At 39.6% G+C, this 25,162-nt stretch overlaps 1 long non-coding RNA gene across 1 annotated transcript; it reads left to right on the top strand.

Annotated features, from left to right (window-relative positions):
• Positions 1-3,933: 3,933 nt before the first annotated feature.
• LOC311429881 lies at positions 3,934-11,797 on the top strand. Its single transcript, XR_014688438.1, has 4 exons — positions 3,934-4,177; positions 8,259-8,419; positions 9,523-9,882; positions 11,419-11,797. It is a non-coding gene; the product is annotated as an uncharacterized lncRNA (long non-coding RNA).
• Positions 11,798-25,162: the final 13,365 nt, after the last annotated feature.

The following is a 25,162-nucleotide window of genomic DNA, read 5'->3' as shown; positions in this document are numbered from 1 at the left end:
GTTACATGACTAAGAAGACCATACAGAAGCAGAGGAACCAGCTGTGCATATGCCTGGAAGAAATTTTCCCAACTAACAGACCTACTGAGAAACATTACAGCACTTGAGCAAAATTGCTTTTTGTTCAAAAAAAAGCAATGCTTTTTTTTTTTTTTTTTTTAACATCTGCACAGAACATGTGCAAATGTAAACAGTCCCTCCTGTTTTCTACAAGCTCATGACAGACATCATGCCAGTTGATCAGGTAGTCCTGCACTTGGATTGTAAAAATATAGCTGTAACTAAGGGTTTGGTTTAATTATTTATTTATTTATTTATTTATTTATTTATTATTGTGTTCTGGCACCCCTTCAACCACAAAAAGACTGTCCTGTTTTACATCCCATCTCTTTGATAAACAGCCTCTATTATGTATGAGATTTTAGCAAGATGGATGAGTGCCAGTTGGCATAACTTCCTATTGTAATGACAAGCACCTTCTCCACCAGTCAACAGCAGCTGAACATGTTGATTTACATGCCCTTTGCACTGCAGATGAAGCTGCCTGACAGATTTTTATGGGGGAAGGAAGAGAAAATGACAGATGCTCCAAGCCGCACCCGTTGTTGTCACATAGGGGTGAGTTTTCCGGTGTGTGCATCACTTACAACTGGAGTCAGGGCTTCCCAAAGGAGCTCAGCTGTTATACAGGCTGTTATTCAGAAGAGCTCTGAGCTCATCAGGCATTGAGTACTTGAGAAGTCAAGTTCGCATGTGTAACAACTCTTCTTTTTTGGTCCCAATTCACCCACGTATCATTCCAATGTCAATTTAATCTAACCACTGAGTCTGAAGGAATTAAACTAGCATGGGGCCAGAGTGAATATATGCTGTCTCTTTTTGTTAGAGAAACAAGAGTTTGTTTCAGGTGTTACTCTCCTTGTGTTAATACGGTGCGTGCTGAATAAAGAGCCATTTCAACCGACACAGCTCAGTGAAAGTGCTGTGGGCAATACAAATAAACAAGCATGCTATTAAGAGGGAAGCTCAAGGATCAGTCTCTCAGCCTCCTGGGGCCATGTCTGCATGCTTGGATCATGCTTTTGCTTCCAGTAACTCAGCTGAGACCTGGTGAGGCACCTACACCGCTTAGAAGCTGATTTCTGGACATACTGTGTTGTGTGAGTATATAAGAGTGAGAGTCTGGGTCCAGCTAAGAGCAATGGATGTGCTCAGGCACTTCCCTCCCTACCTTGGAGTATCAAGAGCCAGAGCACAGAGGATGCCTTGCATGAGATGTAGGTAGTAGGCAAAACTGACATGGAGAAAGGGGTGGGATACTTCTTGCCCACAAGTCAAAACCATTCTGGCTATCTGGGCAGTATGAATTAGTATTAAAGCTTAGAGATTCATCTTGCTGATGGAGTTTCAGCAGTCAAAAACTGGAATGATGTATGAATGACTCAATCCAGACTCCTTCACTGGGTAGTGGAAAGAAACAAACATTTCCAGGCTGGATTCATTCGTTGATCAGAGGTGAACCATGCTGTAGAGATCTCACTGTCTTCATTGACCACACTGGGAACCCAGGGTGACAATTCCAGTGCAAATATCTACAATGTGAATACCCACCTCTAGTGAAATGAATCTCAGTTACTGTCAGTTCCCAGTACTTAAAGAGGAGAAAGTGGCTTAAAAGAGAAAAATACTCAATGATTTCCAAGATGAGACTTTCCTTCTTTGTATGTCTGTGGTAACCTTGTTAAGTCATGTTTGGTGAGATGACCAGGGAGGTATTCCTACAAAGAGTTGCACTGAGACTGTAGTTGAGGAGAACATAGTAAGGAAAGACAAGAAACAGAAATCTATTGAACTTTTCATTATTTATTCTGGACCAGGTATTTGCCAGCAAGGAGAGGGCTATGAAAGGTATAGAGATTTTTGTTATTTAAAACAAACCAAAACAGGAATGGGAAATAAGAAACAGATGAACTGTGATTAATCACAAATTAGCCAGCTTTGATTCCTGAGTTGAACCATTTTCTAAGGCCAAGTGTAGCAGCAAACATTTGCACTGAGCTGATGCTGAACATGGTTTATAGTCTAAACATGAAAAGGAAAAATGTCTTTGAGCATTGTTACTCTTCAACAGGTATATTTTCAAAGACACAATAATCAGATGCTGATTAACTATGCTTAGTGACTAGGTGAGCAAGGATTAGATGTTGGTTCACCTGCATCACAATCTGTGCTGCTTTCAGTACAAAAAAGTGTCAGTGCTGCTACTCACACCAGTTAAGGAAGACCATTAGTAGCTCCAGATTGTTTTTCTGGCTGGAGTTTCATTTTGAGCTATTGAAAAGTACGAAGTTTTTAGTAAAAACGTTGTCACCTGATCCTTTGCTATTCATTAAGAATGTAATTCTTGGCAAAATAGTCTTATTGTGCACCATCAGAAACCATTCCATTTGCTCTCTAAAAGGTTTTCAGGAAGGCATACAGTATTAGGTAAAGGAGGAAATAATGCACTGCTCTCCCACTGCCTGTGTACTGGTGCTAATCACTGCACTATTACATAAGTAAGTGAACAACCTGGGGATAAAACAGAGGGTATGCTGCACTTTAGCTAGAGCCAGAAAGAAAGGCAAATGACAGCTACAAGGGAGGAATTTAACAGTGTCTCCAGGAAGGTGGGATCAGTATGGTCAGGCACAAGCACAATGTTGAAACTGTGGTCAAAAAAGTGACAGTCTTCAGGTGCTTGTGGGGTGATACAAATAGAAACTGAAGCTCATCAAGGTCATATTTTGAGGCTTTGATAATGCTCTCTTAGAAGAGCATGTATGAACTTTTTGAGGATCTGGATATCAATCTTCATCATGACATGCTGAGGCAGGTTCTTGCTGAAAAAAAAGTAGCATTGTCATCATACTGTGCATGGGAGTGATGGAAGATTGGAAAAAGGGGAAATTACTGGAGACAGTGGTAATAAAATAACATTAATGCCATCTCAGAAACAGAGAGTTTTATCAGGTATTCCCAAAATAAAATGAAGCAAGGTACTGGCCAATATTCATGGAAGTAATTACCAACATTATTGGCTTCTGGGCTCACGTAGGATGTTGCAAAGTTTGTAAGTGCTGCAGTCTGCATCTGCACAATCTTTCCTCTGTGAATATTTCTTTGCTGAGAGTTTTTAATGTGGCTGTTTAATACAGCTTTTGACATGTGCAAAACATTATTTGCCTATGTGAAGAAGCTGCAATTAATACTAATAGACTTTTTCTTGTTACAAGAACTCTACGTCTTCTAATCAGAACTGGTGCTGGGAGGATCAGATCTTTCCCTAAGGAATATAAGGAAACAGTAACTGTGTGGTAGTAGAAGGCAGCATATAAACTGCACACAGCTCCAGTGTACTAAACTTGCAAAGAGGAGTAGAAAGGCAATGTCTGAAGAAAACAGACAGAAAAAGCAATGTTTTTAAGGCTTAGCATATTCCTCTCCTTGATTTTTTTAAAGTAGTTAAACACTTGTTTCTTCCAATCTATGTGCCTTGACTGCATGCTAATTTTGTTACAACTTCTTTCCTAACTGCCTTTTTTTTTTCTCTCTCTCTCTCTCTTTTTTTTTTTTTTTTTTCCCCCTGGGTTTCTTATCTTCATTTCCGCATTGGCCATCTCAGCTGTGGGAACTTCAGTTCCTTTAGCAAGATGAACCAGCTGCTTGGGTTCGTTCAGACAACCTCTGCTGGTTCTGGGCACTCTCTCTCACTTTCTGATGATAATCCCTTTGAAATCCATGATGGCATCATAGCTCAGTCCCTATTTAGCTTGGAGGCTGGAGATTGACCCTAATCCACTGCTGCCTCATCTACCCTTGCTTTTTGTTTGCTGATTCCACTTATTCAGAACTCCTCCCCAACACCTGATTCTCCTCCAGACCCACTTTTTCAATTACCTTTTTCTGCAAGAGCATGATACATCAGTCTCAGTTAACTTTGATTCTTGAACTGCAGCTTTTTTTTATTAAAGGCTTTGTGGCTCAGTTTCTACAGTTTGGAAAAGAGCAATGTTTTGATCTTGAGATTTTCTGTATTAACACTAAAAAATAGAATACTTAGGGGAAAGATACAGAGAGTTGGAGGCAACTGAACTGCTCCCTTAAAACTGCTCACCTTTTCTGCCCTGTGTGGAAGGTAGGTGTTCCTTTCTAGTTGTGCTGACAACTTCTGATAAATATTTTACATGTTTTTACTCCCAAATCCAGGAACAGAACCCAAAACTTTCTCATCTGTGAAAGTGACCAGGAAGTTTAATTCTACTCCATGGCTGCAATGTCTATAATAAGATCAGGGAAGAAATAAGATTTTACAGGAAATGCAGGATAAATCAATCTGGTGTACATGTTAGTGTCTACTGTAATGTGTGGGGTACTTTACAGCCCTAAGTAGGTTGCTGTAAACAATAACAAAACTCACATTGACTACCACATAGGTAGCATTGTACCCACTATTTCACACCTGAACTTTGTGGTTGACTTTACTCTTTCTAATTTTCTTTTAAATTATTATTATTATTATTGATTGATTGAAAACTTGCTAAGGAAGAGGCATTGCAATGGCCAGAAGAAACTGCTGCTATTATTTTTATCTAACTCTTATTTAGTGTATTGGAATGAACAAGACAGTTTTTTTTTTAGATCTGCAGCTTAAAGGAAAGATGTATAAAATACGACTTCTTCATAAAATACTATCACTTCTGCTGTGTCAAATACGTGCCAAAAAGATGCGTACAATAAAAGGTATAGAGATTTGAAACTGGCATCAGAAATCCTGAAGAGGCAGTAGAAGATGAAAGAGGAGGGCAAGAGTTTGCCTGGAAGAAATGCATGGTGAAGTGAAGAGAGCAGTATGGAGGCTGAAGTAGAAAAGTACCTATAAGAGGTTTTGAAAGGTTTCATTTCATTTATTTATATATTTTCTTGTCTGATTGACTTGATGTGGACTTTGTTCTGAAGGGACAAGCGGTTAGATATTAACTTATGGGACAGACACACTGAACTTCACTAGAAGTAAGCATTAAACCAAAACCTGCCTCATGATTATCCCTGTTTGGGGCCAGCTCCTCAGGCCCCTAGTCAGAGAGATCTGATACTGTGCTTCCCAAGAAGAGGAAATAATTATCCTTTTTTTTTTTTTTTTTTTTTTTTTTTTTTTTTTTTTTTTTGCTTAGGTTCTCTTTCTTTCTGCCCAGTGTCTGATTAGCCAGCTGCTCCACAAAAGACACCATGCGATCTGTTCTTTTGAGGACATGCTAGCTCCCTTTAACTCCCTTTCCCCCTTCCAGATTTGGATCTCAGATGATTTTCTGGAAGGCTGACTTTCTGAAGCCAGCTGATTTTGCTTTGTTTTTTCCTTTCTTCCTTTCTTAAGAAATGTGAATTCTGTCATTGCATGGCCACACTATCCTCAGTTGCTCTTTGCCTCCCCATTCTAGTCCCAATGTTAGTGTTTCTTGCAGTGTCTTCTTTTCCGCTCTTTTCTCAGCTTTCTGCATCCAAAAGTTGTTAAACCTGTAACCAACAGAGAGCAGTTGGGTTGTCTGTACCTCGCTGTATTCTTTTTCTGGATGCGGGATTCATCAAAGTTTCTTATTATGGAGCTGTAGGCCCTTTCTGGAAGACAAAGCTGAGAATCTCCATCTCTGTTTGCACTGATGGTATGTTAAAACACAGTTTTGCTCTACTGCACATTATTGCCTCCTTCTTTGTTCCTAACTGCATTTCAGACAGCAGAACTAGCTGGCTTTTCATAACTTTATTAAACTTCAAACCAAATGATCATCTTTGCTCATTTTCCATTTTACTGTCATAGCTTATGAATAATGAAAGAGCTTCATTGCTACTGATTTCTTTGATATTATTCAGAATGCGCTGCGATATGGTCCTCCTGATGGCATGTAAAACATTGCTTTTGGGCTACCATCACCCCCCTGAACCATCCAATTAAATACATTGTGCCAGTTAACATGGTTGTGGTCGTGACTCTTTCAGTACAAGAAATCTACTGTTTAGTAACTCATTCATTCAGGGGCCTGCCAGCACAGAAAACCTGCCCAGAAACCCACTGGATGTAAGAAATTACTGGCACAACAAAGCCCACAGACAGCTTGTAAGGAGAGCAGGTCAGTGTTCCCAGAATTGTTTAAAAGACTACAGATAACATACGTATGTACGTATGACATTTTAGGTTGGCTCACCATCTCAAAGTTCAAGACTAGCCAAGGTGCAAGAGCTGACCAGGAGTTCTGACAAATGTGAGAGTGAAAAGGGGCTTCCTTTCCTCATGAAACTAGAAGAGGTTATATTTGCCAGGCACAGCTGAAGACTAACAGACTCCATAATGAGTCAAACTAACCAAGACTAAGGACTTCAGAAAAGCTTAATGCTTTCCACATTAATGTCTGATGCATCTTGGAGGGTGTGTAAGCACTGGGAATAGGTGAACACTCAGTATCCTGGAGGTGTTCAGGGGAGGAAGGGTGCGATTTTCACAATCCTTCGACATGTCAGTCTTGTTTTCCATGAGTCTTTTTGGGAAGGTTGAAAAATAGAAACTCAAATATTTAGACCACTAGCATGTGCTTTGGAAATGGGGAGTAGAGGCGTGTACAGAAATTGATTAAATTTTACCTGTATATCTCATTAACTAGAGCATTTTGTTAGATTAGAATTTATTGTTGAGGTTGAACTATGTTTCTGTAGTTCTGTTCTTAGTGATGTATTCTTGCAAGACTGCAGTCTTGGGCTGAAAACCGTCAAATATTTATCAAGAAATTATCACTCAAGCACTCTAGCTGCAGTGTGCTCCATATGAAATTGGTGGACAGTAAGATTTTGAGTGAATCAGTCAATAGCAAATACAAGAGTTGCTTTCCAGTTTGGTCCATTTAACCTCCCCTGGAGGAAGCTTAGATTGCTGGTAAAGAATTAAGCTAAACACAGTATTCTGCAAGATCTACCCCTCTGCTTTTACTATCCTTGGAAAAGAAGGGAAAGGTAAATATTTTATATTGAAAATCTAACAGGTTGTTGTGAAATTTTATACCACTTAACTCTAACCACTTCTAAGCTGTCATTGCTATTTTCAAGCTCTTTTTTCCCCCCTCAGAGTTGTTAAATGACTGTATGAGGATTACACTGGGGAAAAAGATGGATTACAATTATTCTGTCTTGAGGGCTCCAATGGGATTTTGAGGGAATTTATTCAACAAAAAATACACAGAGCAAATTTGCAGGGCCAGTGGAGAGGAATAATAGTCTTGTACTCTGCCTGTCTGTATCATCATTATTCTTAATGGTCTGCACATGCATTTCTAAGATACGCTGTACCTAAAAGTGGATGAGTAGCTTTTCTGAGGGGCTCAATGCATTTGTAGTCAATGCTGCTCTTTTGCTTCATACAGAATGCAAACTCAAAGGAAGCTCATGCCATATGTCTGTCATTTTTTCCTCAAACAGTCTCAGGTGATGTAGGTATGCCCTTCAGTGTTCTCCTTTCTTTTTCTTTGTTGATCTGTTAAGGGCTTCCATGAAATGTTGAAACCCAGTCTGACTTCTATTGCAACTCAAGAGAACTGCTGTGTGAGTTGTTTTCTTTCTGCCTGTGACTGTCAAAAGAAGCTTTTGTTTGTTTGTTTGTTTTCTCCTGCAAATTGTTTATGTTGCTAATCTGCCATTTTCACCGTAACTTTGGAGTTGGTTGCCCCCCACCTTATAAGTGTCATCACTTACTTCATAGCATTTTGCACAATAAATTAAGATGTCTATGTCGATTGTGTTGAGTTGCATATAGTCAAATGCGCACAATTCTTTACTGTGCACACAGTATTCTCACTGTGTTCTTTACTTTAGAAGGCTGATCTATATTCCCACTTTTGTAATAAGGAATGCCTTTACTTCTAATAGCTAGCAAAGGAAGAAGCAAAATTTTCAAATCAGGAATGAGAACACTCTCAGCTTAGATTTGAAGGTGTATTCATATGGTCAGGAATCTTTTGCTATCCAAATACCATTAAAAAAAAATATATAAAATATATATATATATAAAAATATATATATATATAATATTTATTATATTATATATTTATTATATAATATATATAATATATATATTTATATTTATATATATAATAAATATATATATATTTATATATATATATATTTTTTTTTTTTCAGAAGTGGGTGTTTAGAAAACTTAATTTATTGCTGCTTTTCAGGAAAATTAATGGACATTCTAACTTAGAGTTTTGCCTGTTGGTTTTGCCAAAGAAGAAGCTGCTTAATCCATACATCTCTCCTCTTAAATTTTGAAAATTTACATGCAAAGAGGCTTGACCTTCATTGAGGGATTTTACACAGGAAGACTAAGCATGCTCCGGTAAGTAAACACTAAAGATAGGTGGTAAAAATAACTGCATTTGGACTGAGTTAAAGGTAACATAAATTATGTTATTATTCAAGAATAACATTTTTTAAAAATACAGATATTTAAAATGAGTCTTCTAGAGACATAAAAGAACTGAAGAGTAAATTTGCAATTTTTGGCTCAAAATGCATATTTGTAAATTTTGTTGCAGTTATTTATGGGGCTAAACATACATTTGAAAACTTAATTTTTGGGAGTCATTTAAAAAGAAGTTACGAAGATGTGATAACTTCTAGTAAGGATAATTTGCATTTCTATGTCTCCAAGCAACACATCCTTTGGTCATTTTCAAGAAGGGAAAATCTAAAATGACACAGTAGATGCCATTCAAAAGTCTAGTGAACACTGAGGCTTCAGATCTCATCCAAAATATTGTCATTTACTCTTACAGTCTCCGTGCTGAAATTCCCACACTCAATAAACCCCCTTTTTCTCTCTCTCTCTCTCTCTTTTTTTTTTTTTTTTTTTTATATAAAATCATCATCAGTAACAAAAAAAAAACCACCACCACCACCAACAAAAAAAGCCCACACCTCTTTTTCCACCGTCTTATTCCATCTGCTTCTGCTGGGCCAATTAATTCAAAGATATTAACTCTTCAAATTGTTTCTCCCCACTCCCCAGTGGTCATGTGTCAGATTGCACTGTGGAGTTTTGTATCAGCAATTTTAGGATGTTGCTGGTTACAGAATTTAAAATGAGAGTTAGGAACACACACCAAGGCAAGACATTAGGGAAAAAAAAAAAAAAAAAAGTAGAATTTAAAAGATGAAGGGAAAATATTTCTTTGTCTATCACATTTGTTACTTACCAACAAGAACAGCCTGTTTGGTGACATGAAAATTACCCCCTAGGCCAGAAGTAGAAGATCTGTAGCAGGAATTATATGTGACATGGAGTTGTTGCTGTGATTTGCAGGTAAAAAGTGGTGGAAGGAAAGGCAAATGAAGCATATAAGGGAGCTTTTCATAAGACGCTCAACTTCCTACATCTGTCAACGAATGATTTTACTCACCTGTTGTCTCTGATCCAACTACTATTGTGTCTTCATTTAGGTCTTGCTTTCTACCTATAAATACAGCCATTTTGGATATTCTGTCTCTTGTAAGTAAAGAGAACCTGCTTGTCTCTCCTGCAAGAGATATTGTCCACAACAGGGTTGTGGAAACAACCTGGAGGGGAAGCTGTTCACATCTGGGAACTGGAGGAAGGCCACTCTGAGCTGGTGCAACTCAGAAACATCCCACCCCCATGTGAGTTCACAAGTGGATGCAGTGAGGATCAGGACCACAGTGTCTCTGCCTTCAAAACATACCTCCATATTAGTGCATCTTCAGACAGCATAATTAATGCCATTAACTTCAAAGAAATGACAGACTGCTCTTCCCGGTGCTCTGGCTGCCTAGATGAAAGAGGTAATGCTGCGTCTGTTTCCTCCTGCACTGTGTGAACATTTCCCACTAACAAAGAATGTTAAAGCTTTATTTCCAATCAATTCCAGGTAATATCAATCACAGCTAACAATACCCTGTGCCCCTATAATTAATTCAGACACATGGACTTAATTGTTTGTCTTGGCAGGTTCGGTTCATTGCACAGTAACTTACAGCCTGAATTTCAGAAAGCTTAAGCCTTACACTGAAGTCAGCAAGCATTGCAGTTGCTCACCACTTGCAGTGTCAGGCCATTAATGATGTCTGGATGACAAGCGCCTTCACATCATCACCACTGCCAAGAGCACTTCCTCTGTCATCCAATCCACCTTCACAAATCATTCATGATAACTGTTATGAAGACAAGGACACTGAATGAATTAGTAATCAGACACAGATTTAAAAAGCACAATCACGTTTTCAACAATAAAATAACAAATCGGTGTTACACTTTTCTGGCCATTGCATAAATGTTTACCACTCCTATTTACAGCCTTTCTTTCCCTCTGTATAGCATGAGCCCATTACATCTGTAGCAGTAATAAATAAAATGAAGTTCCAGTGTAAGAGAAGGTCTCAGCATGAGTTCTCTTTAGCTGGTCTATGAAATTTCATAGATCTTTATTATGCCCGAACCTTACAAAACATTTCAGCAAATCACATTTAAATTCAGAAGACAAACAGTAGTGACACGTAGCCTAACACTTGCCAGATTGCAAGCATTTACAAGGAAAAAATGTCAAGAAAAAATTAAGACACTGTCTGAAGTCAGTCCATGCAACCCATCATACCTTTTCGTTAGACTTATTTTTTCATGACTAACTTAGATTAGTTAAAATATATAAAAATGAAACATGGACATCTAGTCTTTGTTTCAAGCAGAAGGCTGCGCCATCACACCTTTTTCTGTGTGGAGATGGTAGAACACTTACATATGACATTCACTCTTACTCACAAGAGAACTTCACTTTAAAGAGTATATATGTGCTTTATAGGTAGTTTGGTACCTAGGTGGCTCAGCATCAGCAGCAGTCCAATTGCACTCTCCTGGTGTTGGTATTGCACTGAAGCTGAAACATACTTTTTTTCAGATGCTTCAGAGCATCTGAAAACATGCTTTCAATGCCACCTTCCAGCCCTGTTCTCATTTTAATTTTTGTTACCAGTTGGTAAGTACCAATTTAATGGTACTAAGGAGCACTTGAATATTGGTTTTTCTCAGTTCATTATGCAGGATGACCAATTTTATTCATCCTTTTTGCCACAGTATTTTCCATAAAGATTGTATTGATTTGATTCTCTTCTGAAAGATCAACACATCTATCGACACCCTGGTTTTCCATGTGCAGGTCTCTCTTGGAGAGGAATGCCCATCTCTCTTACAACCCAATGGACTTTCCTCAATGTGGGAATTTACTGAATAACCCGTGTTATGTTTCCCTAGTCTTTAGTGTTTGTTGACCACCTCACTAACTTCTGTCTGTGATCTGCCAGAAGTGACTGTATATCTACTTGCAGATCACTGATGAGATTACTGAGTAATGGGGAAGATCTACAAGGAAGATAAATCCTTCTTCAGTCATTTCCCTGTTGGAAGAAACTTGAAATCTGTCGATGAGATAATGATTTTTCTCTTCAGCCTGTGCTTTTTTCCTTCCTATAATTCTATGTTTTTAATCAGTGTCATGAGTTACTAAATCAAATACCTTTACACTCTGTAAATCTATTATGTCAGTGTACTTACATTTAATCATTAAATGTCATCTTATTGAAGAATGAAATCATATTTGCTTGACAAGATTTTTGTTATCCAGAAAATTGTGCTGAGCAACATGAACTATATTTCCATAATTTAATTATTATTATTATTTTTAAATAAAATCCTTACATTAGCTTTTATGGTATTTTACCTGCGAATTATGTCAGTCTGGGCCATGAAAAAATGCTCCATGGATGGTCCCACCCATCATTAGGCAGTTTGTTCTGCACAAGTGCTGTCCTTTGTGGTCCCAATCCCATTTATAAGGACTTAGGAATTTTGAAATATTGATTAGCAATAATGTAAAAAATACTTCACCAAAAGTAGGCAAGATAGGTGGAAGAATAAATTTATCTTCTTTTTTTTTTTTTCTTCTTCAGATGAAGTACAGGCAATGGAATTGATAAAATTCTGGATCGATTCTATTAGAAAATTGCAAAGAAAACTCCATAATGGAATAATTAATGAATAATATTTATTTCTATATATTTATTTTGACTCATTTATTTAGAAGTACTATTACAGCAGAATTTCTGGGAAGAGGTCCTACTTTCAGTCAAATATATATGTTACACAGTTCACACCCATTCAAGAATTCTGTTGGCCTGCTTTTTTTCAAAGCAAGGGCTCTGGGCATTCATGGACCTCTTGGCTCTTCCACCTTTAAGTAAAAATTTCTTTTGATAAGACATCTATACAATCAAAGATATCCCGAGCTGGAAAACTCCTGGCTTGACACGGCACCACGCAAAAATCAGACCATGTGTCTGAGAGCATTACCCAAATATTCCTTGAACTCTTGCAGGCTCAATGCTGTGACCGCTGCACTGGGGAGCCTGTCCCAGTGCCCAACCACCTTTTCTCTAACACCCAGCCTGACCCTCACCTGTCCCAGATCCATGCTGTTCTCTCAGGTCCTGTCACTGTCCCCAGAGAGGCGCAGAGCTCAGTGTCTGCACCTCCACTCTCCTTGTGAGGAAGCTGCAGGCTGCCATGAGGCATCTTGTCTATCCACCATGAACAGTGGGTGTTTTCAGCACTTACACTACACCTGGTCAATTGGCCTAGCTTATGCTCTCCATAGCAATCATTTTCTTTCCCTCTACTTCTTAATGGAAGAGCCTTCTCATTTTTGTAGGTCAGTGGTAGTGTCTCTCCCTGTGAAAAGAAGAGGATATGGAGAACGTATCATCAGTGAGCTTAACCTGAGCTCTGAGAAATAATTCAGATCAAATAATGAACTATTTAGAATGCACCTGTGAGATAAAGAAATAGTTGAGAAACAGGCTGTAGGATTTCATAAAGAACAAATTGTATAAAAATAATCTAATTTTCCTCTGTGGTAAAAAAGGAGATGTGGAACTAATCCATAGAACTTCATATTAGGAACTCTTTTGATTTGATCTTACATGATATTCTTATAAACCAGCAGAAGAAATACAGTCGGGATGAAATTACTGGACAGTGTGTATACAACAAGGTCTGTATCTATATTAAGAATTAGCTTATTGTCAAAATATAAAAAGGTAGTAAGGGATCTTACAGAGTTCCTTCTGCTCTGACTCGGCTCAGTGTTTGCATCAGTGAAGCTGCTCATAATTTATTGTCTGGATGACTGCACTCAAAGAATTGCTCAATGTCCAAGTGGAGGTCAGTGATGAGTTATGTTTCTCAGGAGCTGGAATTGCAACTGGTGCTGTTTAACATCTTTGTTGGTGATATGGACAGTGGGAGTGAACCCTCAGCAAGTCTGCAGACAATACCAAGCTATGTGGTGGGGCTGATAGGCTGAAGGGAAGGAATGTCATCCAGAGGGACCTGGGCAGGCTTGAGCAGTGAGATTGTGAGAACCTCATGAAGTTCAACAAGACCAAGTGCAAGGTTCTGCACCTGAGTCAGGGAAATCCCAAGTACAAATACAGGCTCAGTGGAAAACAGATTGAGGGCAGATCTAAGGAGAAGGACTTGGGAGTGTTGGTTGATGAGAAACTCAACGTGAACTGGCAATGTGTGCTTGCAATGTGCATCAAAAGAAGCATGAGCAACAAGTCAAGGGAGGTGATTCTCCCAAGCTCTACTCCTGTGAGGCCCCAACTGGAGTACTGCATTCATCTCTGGGGCTCCCAGTATATGAAGGACATGGACCTATTACAGCAAGTCCAGAGGAGAGCCATGAGGATGACTGAAGGACTGGAACACCTTTCCTACAAGGACAGAATGAGAGAGTTGTTTCTTTCACATTGGAAAAGAGAAGGCTCCAGGGAAACCTTATACCAGTTTTCCAGTACCTAAAGGGGGCCTACAAGAAAGCTGGAGAGGGACACTTTGTCTGGGACTGTAGGGATAGGACAAGGAGTAATGGCTTTTAAATAAAAAAGGGGATATTTAGATTAGATATTCAGAAGAAATTATTTACTAAGAAGGTGGCGAGGCACTGGGACAGGTTACGCAGAGAAGCTGTGAATGATCCATCCCTGGAAGTGTTCAAGACCAGGTGGAATGGGGCTTTGAACAGCCTGGTGTAGTGGGAGGTGTCCCTGCCCATGGCAGGAGGTTTGGAACTAGGTGGTCTTTATGGTCCCTTCCAACCCAAACCATTCTGTGATTTTATGATTTAGAGATGAGCCAGGGCAGGGTTGAGAAACAGGTTTAGGTTTCAAAGTTGTCTTGACAAATTAGAGAAAAGGCATGAAAAAAAATCAGCGAGGACAACTGCAAGGGAATGGCTGAAGAAAAGATTTTTCAGTTGTATAGGTACTAGCTAGTTGGGTTGCTCTTCAGAAAAGAATCTGTGGGATTGCACTTTATTGCCCGCAGAACATAACGTGTACTGTTGGAGTTGGCAAAACACCTAATGTATCAGTAAGTCCTCAGAAAGAATCCCTTGTCCAGCTTTGGGCACTGTGGGTCAAGGAAAATGGAGGCCAACTGAAGAGTGTCAAAAGAAGAATGAGTGTGTCCATACTGCTGAACTCCTTTACCCTGTAAAACTGGATGTTGGCAGAGAGTTTGTTGGCCTGCGCTGACTTATCAGGTATGCCTTACAGTTCTGCAGGAGAGTACTAACTAGCCCAAGTTAAGTTAAACCAAGAACTGGTCTAACAAGAAATGCTGGGAGGATTTGACCACAGTGCCTTCAAAAAGAGAAAGAAGCCCTGTCTGCTTTTTTTTTTTTTTTTAATTTATATATTTTTTAAACACACTTTTTAAAAATCAACACCATAGAGCCCACATTCAGTCTAAAAAAGTCCCATCTAATTCTGTATTTGGAAAATTTATAAAAATAGTGAACATATGAAGATATATTTCCTGAGCCAGAGATAAAATAAAGCTTACTTAGTAGTCTTGCATGGGCCTTCTCCTCACAAACTCATCTAATCAGTTTCTGAATCAATCTAAACTTCAGGCAGCCATGAGATCCTGTGGTGATTAATCCATGTTTAATTATTCACTTTACGTCTCTTACCTCCATGCCCATCTTTAAAGTTTTAATCATACTACCTGAGAATTTCATCAGTGGACCTTCAAATATTTTGTTGCAAGAAATAGTGAATGTGAGTTCCTGTTTGTTTCTACACATCATTCACAACTGTACACATCATATCTTCTCTTATCCCTTTCTCAGCAATGAAAATATTTTGAGCTCTTTAACCTTTCCTTATATAAAAGTAATTCCATACCTTCAATTGCTCTTGCCTTTCTTTGTATATTTTCTTCTTCTAACCCCTTGGAGGATGAAAGAGTCAGGACAGCACATAATATTCACAACACAAACATACTTTATGAGCTGGTAAAAGGATTGGCAGAGGATTATTATTCTGCTTGTTCTCTGTTCCTTTCTTCAGAATTCCTAATGCTTTATTTACCTTTTTGATGGACCCTGAACATGGCATTGAGATTTTAATGGAACTGTCAACAGTAACTCAAACATTGCTTTTTCTGCATGCTGATAGCTCATTTAGAGCCCATCACTGTTATACATGGTTAAGAACGGTTTTACCCGTGTGCAATATTTATCAGCATCTCATCTGCTATTTTTTGCCCAGTCACTCAGTATTGTGAGCCATCTGCAACTCTTCACAGTTGAATTCTATTTTATTGCCTGAAATAATAGAGCATCATCAACAAATTTCATTACCTCATTTTTCCATAAGACTTATGAACATGTGGGATAACATGAGTTCTAGCATGGATACTTTCAAAGAGCTACAAAGTGCAAAGGCTATCTATTAACTTAATGATTTAAAATATGCAATGAGGAAAAGAAAATTCTTAATAAGCAAACAGTAGATGGTCTCTGTTCTTTTCCTTGTGATTGTATATTTTTTAATTTTTATTTTTTTTTATTATTTTTTACTTGTCCTCAGGAGACTCAGATGGAAGAATATCTGCAGAGAAACACTGAATACTTCTAATGTTCTAAATGTCTTTTACTTTAATGACTGCTGCATAGCTGCTATTTTTGCAAAATAATCTGCTCTGCTCTGTATCAAAGCAAGATCTTGTTTACCGCTCAATGGGGAACTTCTGGTCTTTCATGCCATATCATCCTCAGGCTTTCTCATCATCTGATCCTTAGACAATTATTTTTGCTATTCATCCTATACTCTCCACTTGTAATTATCACAGAATGAGAAGTCTTTAAGTCATGCCTTCCCATAGTGTGTTTCAAAAGAGCATTGCAAAATCAGTTGTGCTTTCACATCATGTCTTCTGTTTGCTCCATTAGATCAGCTATAGCACAGATGAGAATTTCTCCATCCCCACCACTGCCCAGGATGCAAGTCAGACCTTTCTTCTAAATACAGAAAAGGGCTGAATAATAAACAATTTTTTTCAGAAAGAACCTGTTGATAGCTTTTTTTTACAGCTAATTAGTAGTCAGAAGTTTTTTCCCTTTCCCAAGCTTCTTACATTGTGCACAGTATCTTTATGTTTAATCAAGGGATCTGGTGTGCTATCAACCATATCTCAGTTATAATATCTGCTTTGAGACTTACCCATATGCTGTTCCTTTCTTTTCACCAACATTTGGGTCCAGATCTCAGCAATTACATTTTTTCCCAGACATGATGCCATTTCCCAGACATGGCCCCAGCTGCACCGTCAAGAAGTGACGTGCCTCATTAGGCCTCTAAGACCCTCACAACGCAGAGAAGAGGATGCACTCAGTGGGAACTCCTAGCCACAAGAGAACTCGTTTTTCATTCTCCTTGGAGGGTCTGGAGGAGGATATACATGGTTTCATTCCTCCTCTGTTACCATTCTTCTGGTATTTACAGATTAAGAATGACTGTATTCTTATGAAGATCCTTGCCTGCAGGATTTTCCCTATCCCATTAAATGGTGCGGGAACAAAGCTTCATTAGAGCCAGGAATCTGGCTATAGGATGCAGCATGGTCTGTACCCTGTCCTCATTACTGCTCTCCAGCTACAATGGTGCCTGGGCACACATCGGGGCAGCTAGGACCCTACGTAGCAACATGCTGATGCCTCCTGGGGACACCATGAGAAAAGAGGACACTGGAGAAAATGAGGGTCACTATGTGGCCTCCAGAGTCTGCACACAATTGACTGAGTCCTTGCATCGGCACTGCCCTGTGTCAGTCCTGTGCTTCTTTTAATTCCCTCTGTGAAACTTTGGGAATTTGTATTATTTATCATCATTAATTACCCACCAAACTCTTTATATTCAGCACTTGCATCACTCAGAAGATGGAGTATACTCCATCCACTTACCACAGAGGAGATATGGGCTCAGGTCAAGAAGCAAGGTATTAAACTGAAGGTGTTAAGCTTGGAAGGGAAAAGGAGGAAGGGAGCTGAGCTGATTTGTGGTGTGTTCTTGGGATAAGAAATCTGTTGAAGGCACTCATATGGGATGGAGCCTTCTTCCCTGACAAACCAAAGATGATGTGAGGGTCCCAAATGGATTCAGGGAGAGAACTGGTATTCATTGTGTTTGGAGCTGTGTGATGAGCTGTATTTCTGAACACACAGCCGCCTCTCTCTCTCTTCCAGAATAGGAGTAGGATGGTGTTGTAAAGTAGAATAGATTGAAGTGTGGATTGAACAGAAACCATTCACTGAGTGAAACTACCTGTGAAGTAAATCACAAGGTGATATTTACTGCTAGAAACAAAAGAGCATTTCAGGAAGAGGTCTGGCAAAATCTCTATTTAGCCGTGTCTGGAAGCACTGCACTGATTCATGCCTGTGGTAGAGGAGAAGCTACTTAGACCCCTTAACACATTTCTCTGAAGTTTATCCTGGTTTCTATACTTAGTTGAGCCAGTGACTGTGACAGCAGCTGAAAATCTTTAATAATAGTTAATGTGACATGTAACATGGTTACTGCATGAACAACCAAAATCTACTGCATGTTTGCCCCATATGTGTGGGACTGCCCCAGCAATGCTGTGATACTTGAAACCTGTGGGTCCTCTTGACTAGTAGGAAAATTAAAAAGTAGCTAAAGTAATTTATTTGGTGTTTTTGCCTACTTAGAGAGAAGGGAGTAAATGCTACACAGGCAAAATGAAAGTGAGGAAGCTTCATTTACTACTCCTAAACACTATCACTGAGCCAAACCACTATCTGCAGCCAAAAAACTCCTTGCGTAGGACTTTACCCCTTGAAACATCCCCATGCTCCGTCTCCCCTGCTCACCTCTGCTTCACAGTTTGCAGCTTATTTAAGACTATGAGGTTCTGTACCCCATGTAGGCAGGTTTGCTGTCTTCCTTGCTCTCACCTGCAGTCAACTGCAGCAAAGCGCTGTCTCCATTCTCCATGCACTTTTATGAATGGGGTGTGCACAGCTACAGAAACTGGTGTCATGCATTGCCAGCTGGCTGGTTTTTAGATGGGAAATATTTCCAAGGAAGGGAGGTAATATCGAATGATTCATAAACTGTCCAAAGAGATGCCAAAAATATAAAAAGCAAAGTTAAAAAAAAAAAAAAAAGAAGACTTTTATACTTCATTCTAGTTCTTTGGGGAAAGAAATTACATCTTCTAGGTCAAGAGAGCACTAGAGAGCTTTTTACAGTGTCCATTCTTGTTCATCTGACACAGATATAGGGAATGAGCTAAGCTCTGCCTCACCATCTTTGTCCGTCTCTGATATATTTGGGTCAGAAAACATCTTTAAACTGCTGGTATAATCAGGCAACCAAAATGTAGCATAGAAGGTTTATATACCTTTAAAATGTGCACAAGACAACTGAACATCATTTATTTTTTTACAATGTAGTATGTACAACTCCAGTACAGCTTGCATAAATATCACCAAAAACTTAATACTTTCTGATGGTAGCATTTTCTTGTAACCAGGACTGTAGGAGAAGAAAGGAGAAGTAAAATACCCAGAGCAGGAAGGAAGAGCAGCAGACACATGTTGATCATGTCTATATGAGTGGTCATGCCAGTGTGTTAAGACTTCTTGACATACTTTATTTCCTTTGACCACACAGTCCTGAGGGCTCTGGCTGTGTTTCCTAGATGAGGTGCTGCAGTGGAGAAACCATATCTCTCCTGGGTAATCGAGACATCAGAACAATTTGAGTCCCTTCTCAGCTGTCTTTGTGAGTCAATGCTGTGGGAACTGCTGCAGGGAAGAAGCCCTTTTCATTTCCTGCCCATTCACAGCTTTCTGTCACTGCCCCCTAAAAGTCTCTTTTCCTGAGTCTTTTGACCTGGTGAACCAGAATAATGAAATTTTAATGAAAATCTGACTTAGCTCTGAGAACACTACTCACTGCACATCATTGTGTGAAGTTGCAAAACTTATTACTAGACCTTGCAAGGAATCAGAGCATGAACTATAACTATGGGTCACCAAGATCCCACCCCCCTTCCCCCTCCCTTTTTTTTTTCATTAGCTGCAAAATCTCTCTTTGCTGAGGGACTTAGATACATTAGTAAATTGGTCAATCAGCAAAGGCAAGAAGTTCAACAAAGGTAAATGCTAGGTTCTGCCCCTGGGACAGAGTAAAGCCGGACACAGGCACAGGCTGGAAGCCAGGTGGCTGGGGAACAGCTCGACAGAAAGGGCCCTGAGGGTGCTGGTCAGCAGCAGGCTCAGCACCAACCCTGAAAACTATGCCCTGGTAGACAGAGGGCAAACCACTTTTTGGGGTGCATTACACACAGCACAGCCAGCTGATCAAAAGTAGTGCTTCTCCTGCTGTATTTAGTGTTGATGAGGCCTCACCCTGAGCACTATGTGCAGTTCTGGGCTCCACAGCACAGCAACAGGCTTCCTGGGGAGCTGGGTGCTGCCCCGTGCCCATGAGTGCTCAAGGGGCATTTAGGCAATGCCCTCAGTAATGTGCCCTAACTATTGTTCAGCCCTGAAGTGCTAGGGCAGTTGGACTCGATGGTCTTTGGTGGTCCCTTACAACTGAACTATTCTGTTCTGTTCTACTTGAAAAGCCTTTGGATGCAGCAGTCACAACCAATTCCCTTTGGAGAGGGCTATGAGTACAGCTGACCTGAGGGAGGGCTGGAGCAGGGCATGAGTGGGGTGTGCACAGCTACAGAAACTGGGGTCACATATTGCCAGCTAGCTTTTTTTTTTTTTTTTTTCTGGGAAACATTTCCAAGACAGAGAGGTAACACCAAATGATTCATAAACTGTCCAAAGGGAAGCTATCCAAATATACAAAGCCAAACTTAAAAAAAAAAAAAGTTTTTATTCTTTCTTCCAGCTTTTGGGGAAAAGAAATTGCACCTCCCAAGTTGAAAGCCCTAGAAGCTTTTTACAGTGTCTGATCTTGTTGATCTGACACATATAAAAGAATTAAGCTCTGCCTCACCATCCTTGACCATTTGAGAAGTCCTCTGATTCCACAAATACAAACATCCACTAGGGGGACAGAAGTAATATGTATTTCTGGCTTGGCAGTACATCACAATAGTGGGAAGTTGAGCATACCCTTCCATCTGCTGCGGGTCACTTTGAATGACAGCAGGAGTTGGCAGACAAAACCATGGCAGAATAGATTTTTCTCTCACTTCTTTCCAGCACCTTCAGAGATACCACCACGGCAAATAACCATGATAACAAGCAATACATACGCCAAATATTTCTCTCACAGTTATATGAGGATTCTGTTCACTGCTGTTTCTCATATCCTAGTTTCCTGAATATTATACTGGATGACATCCTCATATCCTGCTGATAATAATAATTCCCTATTAAAGCACACATTAATTTTTTTTTATATATATCTATAACACAACTAATATTTCAAACAACACAGAAGTTTGCACAATTGCTGAAAAATCCAAAATGTTAAGAAGTTCTGAAATAAAATAGAAATATTAACAGAAATTGTGCTTAGAGAGATTCAATAAATATGCTGAAAAGACATGAAGGGCAGATGTGGAATATATTATAATGTTTCACTCATGGCACTTGAGTGATGAGTCACCCTGAAAGGCTTGGCATTTTGGAAGGTGGTACCAGAGCAGGTGTCATAATTAAATTTATTTCTCATCTTGGGCTCTCACAAAGTGTGTTAGAAGTGTACCTTCAAAGTGTAGCTTAATTAATCTAATGGGAATTTCAAGCATTGTGGTCCACTTGAAGGAGTATAATAAAGCATCCCTTAACAAGGTTTGAAGATTGGATTATGATGGGAACTGAAATTTCCATGGTATAAGCAATAAGTCATGTTTTTATGCAGGGTGCTATGAATCTTAAATGCAAGCATATCCCCATTGAAAAGTGCCCTTGAAGTCTCTGTGTGACTGGTATTTACTGTTTTCTTTTCATGCAAGCAAGTTACTGGAAGGTAACTTGGACTGAGTTTTCAGAGCTCTGACAGAGTAGAGCATATACCTCCTCTGTCTCCATAGTTAGATGTGAGTGCCAGGACAAGAGGCACAAACTGGAGCACAGAAGGCTCCAGGCAGCATTTCTGTGCTGTGCAGTTGACAGAGCCCTGGCACAAGCTGCTCAGAGAGGCTGTGGGGTCTCCTCCTTGGAGATCTTCAAAAGCTGCCTGGGCCTGGCCCTGTGCAGCCTTCTCTGGGTGTCCCTGCTTGGGCAGCGCTTGGGGCAGGTGAGGCCAGAGGGCCCTGGCAGCCTCAGCCTTGCTGCAATCCTGTGATTCTGTGAACCTTTTCTTTTTAACATCTCTAAACCCACACCACCCTGGCTAGCTTTCCCTTCGGCCCTTCACCTTTTGTGGAAAAGTGTCCTGACAGGATCCTGCAGGGACAACTTTGGGAAGTAAAGGGATCTGAAGGAGCTAAATGCAAACAGATCTGCAGATTTTGAATGCTGTATCTCCGCACTTCAAACAGTGCCAGACAAATATGAGATCAACTATTGGTAGACAAGGGCCATACAGACTCATCTAGGAGAAGGCGCCATTTAAGGGTTTAGGAGGCTCATGTTGCTTTGGAAAGTGCTGAAGGCTATATTCAGTTTGAGACAATATCTGATTCCCTGTATCTTTCTGTAAGAAGAATCTAATGGATTCGCATGGTATCCTTGAAGCTGACATAGAATCCATCCCAATAGCGAGTTAGAGATGATGCTGTGCTCTGTGATGTGTCCAGCTTATAATCACTGTAGCACACAGGGAGAAGATGAACACTAGCACTGTAGCTTAGACTGACTGACAAGACTGGCACATGCTTAATCAAAAAGACTAATTTGTAAGGAGTTGTCAAGGTTTCCTACAGTTCATAATTTAGAAACATGAACATTAGAAACATTGGCATTAGCTTTTTGTTTTCATCTTGGTAGAAAGCCAAGCCTTCTCTGATATCCGGGGAGACAGATCTTATAATAACTGTTATTCTGAAAACACAGAAACATTGTTTTCCTGATATATGCATTTTATCTATCTTGTAAATAATCAAATTCAGTGCAATGAAAAGCAAACTCTAAAAACAAAGAACTGTATTTTTATCTTTAGTCATGTGTCTTTGCTTTTCTTTGGAAATGATCTTTAGACCCACCTTAACATCCTCCATATACTGCCAACAGATGTGTTCCGCTGAGAATCTGGTCCTGTACTCATAGAGGAAGTCAGCATAGCAATTATGCACATTCAAACAGTGTAATCAGAAGGATTTAAATGTCTGGTGGGAATGAAATCAGTGTGACTCCCTCTGTTCAGTGAGCAAGGTTCAGCCAAGGCTAGGTAAGGCACAGCTTTAGCTCACCATGGTGTCCCCATTGGAGGTAGTGGTGGGGGTTGCTCTGCTTTGAGAAGCATCCTGAGGAGGAATATCAGATGTTTTGACTCGGAAAAAGAGAGCCGGGGTAACCCTGGCTTTTTCACTAAGAATAATGCTGGCTTTTGCAAACTTCAGCCTTCCTCCTGAATTTCTCTATCACTTTTTTATTTATTTATTTATTTATTTATTTATTTTTTAAATAGTTGTCTCCCTGCCCATTTCCCCAAGGACAGTAACTTGGCCTGCTTTTCTCAATAAAACATCTCACATTGCTTGAAAAGATTCAACCTGTCCTTCTATGCAGTTTTCTTTGAAGCCTTATTTTCACATGGCCTCTAGCAGAAATATGCTAAGCAGTCGGTGCTTTGGGAAAGAGCTGACAAGGGGGTATTATACTGAAACTTTCCATCACCTTTGTGTGCTACACCCAGAGTGCTCACAGCCTGTCCTCTGATCTTCCTTCCTGATTGCTGATGCGTAGGTAGCTCACCCATTGTAATGCTTGGATCCATATCTGCCCATACACACACACTAAGCATAAAGCAGCCAGGCCCTGCTCCAGAAAGCAAGCAGAAGATACCACATTTAATGAATAATGGTGCATTATAGGGTCTCACAACAAGAGCGCGTGTTGGTTCAGCTCTCCCTGTTAGCTGTGTGAGCAGCAAAGTGGCACAGGTTTGTGCAGGTGGACCTAAGCTTTTAATGAGTTGCCCCTACACTCATTTATGTGGAGCTGAAAAAAGTCTTAAGTGCATTGATCATTGATTCAGGAGTCTTTTTAAGATTATTCTGTCATTACAGACTCAGAGAGGCTTGTTAATAAGATATAATAGACAAGATTAGATTGAACAAATAGGAAATGTTTCCTTCCCATAGTGAATACTTTATCTCCAACAATGGAAATGTTTCAGCTGAAATTTCTTAGTTGCTGACACACCACAACTCAGCTGTAACAAAGCTTCACTTAGTCATTCCTGCAGAAACTTGTTTTGGTTCTGTAAATGTTCGGTGTATTGGCAAGGCTTTGGAGAATGCCAACCTGGAATGCCATACTGGGCTCAAGAAACAGCAGTGGAAACACTTTTTTTTTTTTTTTTTAAAGTAAATATTTATTTCCTTCTACCAACACAATATGCTATATTTCCTTCTTCTGTGCAAGAGGATGTATTTGTAGATACTCCCCCTTAATTTGAACTTTTTAGCGTTTTCAAAGATTTATTTGTGTGTGTGACTGTATAGTCATTTCTTATCCATTCCCTTCTTAGGTAAAAGCTGCACTCCCAACTTTCATGGAATTTTAAAGTATTTAGAACAGTTCCTACTAATAAATTCAAACTGATAATAAAGAAAATAGCAATCTATCTAAATCACAGTCTATCTAAATCACAATAATTTCTGCTCTAACAGGATTAGAAAGCAGCTGAGGTTGCATAATACTTCGCAGGACTGTGCCTTACATTAAGGGGAAAGCATAAGGATCACTTCTAAATCATATTAATTAAACTCAATTGATTAAGTAGCCTGAAGGATCCTAAAATAACTCTCAGTAAAAATATCCTAGCCACATTTGAACAGCTCTGAATGAGAGTGCAGCTAATCCTACTAATATAAATGTATGGGAAAATAGGCTTCATTAGCTCCACTGCCTGGTAAGAGACTCCTTTAAACCTGTGGCAGAAAACTTAATAAAAATCAATAATCTGAGGAGCTACAAGGTAGAGATTTCAAGATATTTTTTTATTATTATTATTATTATTTTTAATTAATATATCAGTAAATACTGAAATCTGTGGCAGAAAACATTTTAACCTACAAAAAATAAGTTTTATCAGTAGAGAGCCCATAAGACCTCCCACACTGACAGAAATACCATGAACTGGTAATTAATGTTAGCAGTGGACACCATGCAACAGGAAAACAGTTTAAGCTTTATGTAATATTATTAATATTCTGTCAAATATGGAATACAACATGAGCACCAATATAATTATGAATCAAAAAATGCCAAGGAGAAGAAACTGAAGTATGAAGGAGAGGGAAGCACTGGTCTCTTCTCCTTGGTGATACAGAGATGATGATAATGACAGGACGTAAGGGAACACCACAGAGCTGTGCTGGGGAGTTCAGGCTGGACATCAGGAAACATTTCTTTGCTGTGAGGGTGGTCACACACTGCAACAGGCTTCCTGGGGAGTTGGGTGCTGCCCCGTGCCCGTCAGTGCCTAAGGGGCATTTGGGCAATGCCCTCAGTGATGTGCCCTAGCTGCTGGTCAGCCCTGAAGTGCTAGGGCAGTTCGAACA

This window comes from Aythya ferina (assembly GCF_964211825.1).
Source record: "Aythya ferina genome assembly, chromosome: 1".
NCBI lineage: Eukaryota > Metazoa > Chordata > Aves > Anseriformes > Anatidae > Aythya > Aythya ferina.
The sequence above is the reverse complement of the archived record's forward strand: the minus strand, read 5'-3'. Positions and strand labels throughout refer to the sequence as shown.